Source organism: Otolemur garnettii, unplaced genomic scaffold (assembly GCF_000181295.1).
Source record: "Otolemur garnettii isolate 467f Iridium unplaced genomic scaffold, OtoGar3 scaffold00014, whole genome shotgun sequence".
NCBI lineage: Eukaryota > Metazoa > Chordata > Mammalia > Primates > Galagidae > Otolemur > Otolemur garnettii.
The window spans coordinates 10841195-10848424 of record NW_003852409.1 but is presented as its reverse complement, the minus strand read 5'-3'; positions in this window follow the sequence as shown (position 1 = coordinate 10848424).

Genomic DNA, 7230 nt, shown 5'->3' with positions numbered 1-7230 from the left:
ATTTGCTGCCTTGCCGCAACTCCACCAGTGGTCACCACTGCTGTATGATGTCCAGAGCCAGGCACCTCATCCATTTCCTGACCACCTCTGGGCACGGGAGGAGGAGGATGGCTAAGGTGACCTCTGAAGGAGGAGCGCTGGTGTTCAGTCCCCTGGTGTTTTCTCAGAGGAAGCCTGGAGCTGGAGACAAAGACATTTTTCATCTACCAAGCTGCATATTTTTACTTAGATATTTTAAAAAGCAATATCAGAGCTCTGAAAGAAAATGTAACATTGATGCCAAATCAGATGAGAACTAACACTTGGTATCAACAGGAATATATTTGAATTTAAAAAGGCTAGCTGCATCTGACAGCAATGTGTTTCAGCTACTTGGGATCTGAGTCGGGTGGGGGCGGGGGAGAGAGGAACATTGCAACATCCGTCCCTTCATCCATTTCTTCAGCAGACATTTATTGAGTCCTGACTCAGGGCCAGGTCCTGCGTAGAGCACTAGGGAGGCAACAGTGAATGAGAGGGAAGAGCAGCGTGCCGTGCAGTGGTTAAGAGAACGCACTCCAGCTTGGAGCGGCCCACACTTTCTGAGCTGTGAATCTTGGCAGATTATTTGACCTGCCACTAACGGATCTAATGTATAAAAGGGAGCTAATAGCAGCAGTCACTTCCTATGTGTGTTAGGAGGATTGTAGCGAGTTAAGTGGTAACCGCCCTCCCCTCAAATGTGTCTACCTAGAATCTGTGGATATGACCTTATTTGGAAAAAGAGTCTTTGCAGATGTTATTAAGGATCTTGAGATGAGATCATCCTAGATTAGGGTGAGTTCTAGATTTAATAGAACATGTCCTTGGAAGAGGAGAGAAGGGGAGAAGGCACAGAGGAGAGGTGAAGGTAGTGTGAAGACAGAGGTGGAGACTGCAGTGACACCCCTTAAGCCAAGGGTCACTGAGGATTGCCCAGGGCCAGAAGCCAGGAGGGCGGCATGGAACAGGTTCTTCCTCTGGGCCCCCAGAAGGAACCAACCCTGCTAACACCTTATTGTCAACATCTGGTCTCCAGAACTCTGAAAAAATACACTTCTGTTGTCAGCCACCGAGTTTGCGGTCCTTTGCTACAGCAGTTCTAGGAAAACTGATACAAGGATTAAATGAGATGATATAAATAAAGTAGGTAGAACTGTGCCTGGAACATAATGAGTCTTCCACAAACATTCATTAAAACAGCAGATAGGTGATTAGGGTGAGAGTCTATACCAGGATCATGTGACGCTTTCGAGTTGGAGAAGGCTTCCTATCTGAAGTGACGTTTAGGCTGAGTCTTTAAGAACAGGAAACTTCCAGAAGAGAAAAAGAGTTTAGCTCTGAAGGCACATGCAGAGGAAGTTGTTTGAAAGGAACTGACGTTTTCAGGAGAATATGAGCATGGTATTTCAAGGTATCTTCTGATTTCTATGCTGAAGTGCTATTTATTGCCTGGCACACCTGGGCCCTGCCAGCAAAGTGCACCAGAACCTCCTCACCAGTGCTTCCTCTCCTATCTCTTCCCTGTTCTCTACCTGGGGCTGACCAAGAAGAGAGGGAGGTAGAAGAGACCAGTGGAGTTTCTTCTATTTCCCACCTACAATCAGGCCCTATCATAGCCCTACTCCTAGCTTCTCTGACATCATGTGACGGATCAGTTCAAATTCTCCCTTCCAATGGACTACAAGAAATCGCCTGCCTAAGCTCACTCAATATGGAACATGGAGTCTTCCATCTAATTTTTGCTTTTGGGCTTTTCACTCCTGAGGTCTAGTTAAAGGATACGATTGCAGTGACCTCATCTTGACTTCTGCTATAACTTCACAGCAGTGGGAACGGCCTCCAGCTATACATAACAAAACATATAAACCAAGTAACTGTGGCTTCAACGAATCCCTTTCCCATCCTAACTCCACCTTGGAAAAAGAAGTTCAGATCAAGTCAATCCAGGTTGGTAGTGTTCCCATAATGCATTTAGGGCCCAGCTTCCTTCAAAATTCTGACCCATGAGTACATATGTGGTACTTCAGAAAGGATCACATGGTATCTCATGGTTGCAACATGAGTGCTCCACATTCTAGCAGATATTCCCGAAAGAAGGGGGAAAAATGAGGAGGGAATAATAAGGGAAGAAGAAAGCAATGTAGACAAGGAGGTGGTACCTCTAACTGGAAAGAAAACACTTCTCAGAAAGTTTCAGTAGATCTCTGTGTTTTTATTGGCCAGAATTATGATGCTTGGTGCTTGTTGCTGCAAAGAAAGCTGAGAAATGGGTTTTTTAAAGTGGGGTACATTACCAGTGCCATTAAAATTGGGCTTTAATTATGTTAGATAGTGGGTGGGCAACCAGCTGCCTTACATTTGTTCAACAAAAATAGTCTTTGTTAAACTTGACTCTGATTGTGTCTATCCCTTGGTTAAAATTCCATTTTGGATTCATGATTCCTACCGGCATCTTCACTTCTTTACATTGAAACACTTTAACATGGTATTGAAGCCTCTCGTGAACTCTTCGATCAATTCTCCTGGTCTCTCCTGGTATTCCTCCGCAGGTCACCCACCACCACCTGCTGCCCCAGAATACCAGTCTCAGCATTTTTCACCTCTAGTGCTGCATAAATGCCTCTTTCTCTACCCAGACGGTCTCCCTAGCATATCCCTCACATCAGTCATTTAAGACCCTGTTCAGAGGTCCAGCTTTTCCAATGTCAACCACTCCCCATTCCTCAGGCAATCACTCCCTCCCACATTTCTAAACTACCTAATGGTATGATCTTGTAAATTGCTTGTGTAAACCCACTCCCCTACCAAAGTCAACATAGTCACCATCGTTTTCAGTTTAAGCCCCAGGCTAGACAAAAGTGGGGAAGAATTCTTCACCTTCTACTTAAACTGACTTTTGTTGAGACACATTATTATTTTGGAGATAGTTGAATCTGAATTTCAACCTTTCAATTGTGAATATCTTGGCTATGCTAAAGTATCTAGAAATTTAAAAATTGCAATAAAAGCACACCAGATGCATGACTGAATAGTCTTCATTTTTACAAATAAGGAAACTAAGGCACAAAGAAATTGAAGTAACTTGCCAGAGATCACACTATTAATAAGTAGGTCATTTATGATTTGAAACCATGACCTACAGTCATGACCATCGTGTATACAGTCCCTCCCTTTTGTATGTCCAAGAGCACAGATTAAGTTATTACTTCCGTTCCTGGCCAGTGTTGATGCAAAGACATACCCTTTTTGAAAGCTAATTGCACCTCTGAGAGTTTAGTTTAAGCAAAATTGTCCAAAAGCAGAGTAGCTGAGGAAACCACAGGCAGAAAAGATATTGACTGCATCATTATTTACACTATTTCCAACATTTTTAAAAAACCCTGAATGTTCAATAATAAGCAGGAGTTATAAATTATATTTATGCATTTCCATTCAGTATGTTGTGTGGCTCTGAACATTATTAGTTTTGAAGACTCTATAGCAACATGGAAAATATTTATGCTATTAGATGAAAAAAACCATGTTATAAAATTGTTGACCATGATTAGAGCAATGTAGAGAGCGTCCAGAACAAAAATGGTGGAAAACCTCCGTGGATGTGGATGTGGGAGGGAGGAAAGAGATTTTATTTTGGTGTCTCCTTTAATATTGTCACCTTACTTTAATAACATACACATACATTTTTAAAATAAATTCTGAAGGCAAATGTTTCTCCATTTCTTAAAACTCCACCCTTTGGCACATTTGTACAAGCAAAAGAAAGTGAGAGATACTTTTGCTTTGCTAAGCTTATTCCTCTGAGAGCTAGAACAGTGGGCAAATAGTGGATAAATGAGCGTAGCTGTAAGAGAAGAACATATCCTATAGGAATTATTGTTAAGCTTGGGGCTGACTCACCACAGGTGTGCAAGTGACCAATTTCCTATATGCTTCCTTGAAGCAAATGTTTTTGGATGGACAGAAAAAAACTCACCACATTTGCTATCAAGACCATTTTCTCTGGGTTGCCAGCGTGAATGCAAAGGTGCAGCCAAAGCCACACAGCCAGAAGTGAAGGGGCCCAGCCAGCCCCAAGCATCTTCAGTGGTAGTCACTTCTCCAAACATTGCATCCTCAGGGTTTGCAAGCTGTCAGAAGACACGTCCTATGTCTATCCCGTTTGTTCCTATCGAGTGGCTAGCACCAAATATTTGCTCTAAAATATTGGTTAAATGTATGAACGATGGGACCAGCGTCTGTGCCTTCCCAAGAACAGAGGGTGTCTATCTTTCCTACTGTTTCCAAAGGAGCACTTTTCCAGTTCCCAACACATTTTCTAGACTCCTGGTGGGTCCTACATTATGGGGCTGTGTGACTAGCCCATACAGCAAGGCTGACAGCGATGTTTGCTACCTCCTGGATGAGACATTTAAGCTGGTGGAGCACTCCAGGCTCTCAGCAATGCTCCCCCTCCCCACCCAGGTTTAGGCAGCCTTCTCAGATTGAGAAGCATGGTGGGAGGCACCATGTAGACTCTCACTGTTCATTTATGTCAGAACCTAAACTCTACTGTGCTGAGCCAGACATTTCAGGATTAGTCTTGTTACTTGACTAATATATCAATAAATTCCATTTCTCCTACACAAAACAAAGCATAGATTAGACGTGAACTCAATGGAATCATTGCTCATAAAACATTTGATGGAGACCATGAGAGAACAACCATGGTTTGGAGAAGTCCATTAAGTTACTTTCTCTCTTTATGAGAACACAGGAGAAATTCTCAGCTTGCAGTTCTAGAAAAGGCTGAGTGTCTTTTGTGTATTTGACAATAAAATGTTACTAAGAATGCAATTCTTACTGATTTATTTATTTTGACCTGGCCCATCAGGTAAGCTCAGAGGCAAACGTGGATACAAGTGGCCTCACGGAACACATTTTTGTCAACTCTCAACTATTATCACCTTGGTACTCAATGCTCATTTTCCCTTTGGCTCTCCATTTGTCTAATTCTGATTCCTCTAATCGTGCCTACACACTCTTTTCTATCTCCTAGCAACATTCCTTTGGTGAAGGGAATGAAGAGGATGAGAACCAAGCTTTTAGAATAAACTCCAAATTATCCAGGAAACCATTCTCCCAATCCTGGAAGAGGCTGACAGTGTAAGTTCTGAATTTAACCATTAATGCTGATGATTTTAATTTAGTTTTCTTCTAGGTTTCATGATGATTAATTTTTCCTTTGATTTATAACAAGATAGCTTAGAGACTCTGTGAAGGGTGATAATTATTGGTGCAGGGTGTGCAGTAAGATGGTTGGTGGCCTAGGCCTTCATGAAGCAAGTGTGACAAAACCTCTCCAGTGCTTGGGACCTACAGTTTGTTTGAAAGGACTCTGCTCGGCTTGGCGCCTATAGCTCAACGGGCTAAGGCGCCAGCCACGTACACCTAAGGTGGCGGGTTCGAATCCCCAGCCCAGACCCGCCAAACAACGACGGCTGCAACCAAAAAATAGCCAGGCGTTGTGGCGGGCACCTGTGGTCCCAGCTACTTGGGAGGCGGACGCAGGAGACTCGCTTGAGCCCAGGAGTTGGAGGTTGCTGTGAGCTGTAATGCCACGGCACTCTACCCAGGGGGACAGCTTGAGGCTCTGTCTCAAAAAAAAAAAAAAAAAAAAAAAAAAGAAAGGACTCTGCTCATGGATTAGGGTCCCCAGCTTAGTCACTGGTACTTCCTCCTTCTGAAGCTTTATACATCTCTTTACTTCGTATTTCCAATTAAAAACATTCCCTCCATAAAATTCCCCCCAGTTGGTGATGAATGCCTGATGCAGAGATATTAACATGTAAAAATCCCATCTCACACCTCACCTTAATTTCACCCTTGCTTGCCATACCTGTGTTAATTCAATGACTTGAAATATCTCCTGTGCACATGACTTGCAAGGCAGGGCTAAATTATTTCTTTCATATCTGTAGTTTTATCTGTAAATGATTTACAACAAATGCACATAGACACATGTGAAAAAAATTCTTTATTAATTTCTCACATTTCATTACAAAATGTATGTTGCAAACAACTTGAATAACCTACTTGTGGTTTTTTTTTGTTTGTTTTTTTTTTTTATTTTTAAACCCTTGGCTTCAAGGACTCAGGATCTCCCTATCTTTTATCAAGTATCAGGAAACACTGATTATTGGAGTCAATAGGTTATCATTTTGCTATTTATTTTCTTCTCTCAAGCTCTGAAAAAAAAATGTCCTCTGTATAAATTAAACAACAACAAAAAATGTTGTAAATTCTATGTCATTACAGTCAACAGAATTATAATAATGCATCCAAAATGTGCGGCCACAAAATATCAGGTATATGTTTGAAAAAGAAAAAAAAATGACATTCTAGCCTTGTTAAAAGGATAATGGTCCCATATTTTTATTAACAGGTTAGCAAAACAAAATCCAATGGATTACAATATTTACATGTTATTTGAAAAATAAAGTAGTGATAAAAGCATGTCACAATTATTTTCTTTCTTTTTTTTCCTTTTTCTTTCTTTTTTTTTTTCCTTTTTTTTTTTTTTGTTTGTTTGTTTTTTGGTAACCATTACAAACACCCAATCCAGGTATGGAACTGTTTAATACAATTGAAATGAGGCCAATTAAAAACAAATAGAGACACAAAATGAATCTTTGTCTGGATAGTTCACGCTTTCTCCCCATTTTCTGGTTTCCACGTGATGGCCCCCATCCCTGGAAAAAAATTAAATTAAAACAAACATCCTACAAATAAAAATTCTTAACAGTAAGAAAATAAAAGAAGAACATGCTTTTCAAGTAAGCACTTATTCCACAAATGCAACATCTTTCCATGGATTTTATTTGAAGCTGTGTGGGACACTGTCATCTCAGCAATTCCCCTTCCCTTTCTTCCCTCCCCCCTCCCACAACCCTTCCAAGTAAAAAAACCAAAACATGAAAACCAAAGGACTCACACGTGCACACCTGCACGCTCACAGACACGCACACACATCCAAGCACTCACACACACAGGCTTCTAAAACCTAGGTTTTAAGAAAAATTCGTTTCTACTTTTTGGAACGAAACCATTTGTTCACAATCAGAACATATTATAAATGTAAGCTTAGATTTAGTCTAAGCTGCTCCCTCCTGAAAAAGCTGATATGGGGGACAGAGCAGCTGGCAGCTAGATTTAAAAAAAAAAAAAAAAAAA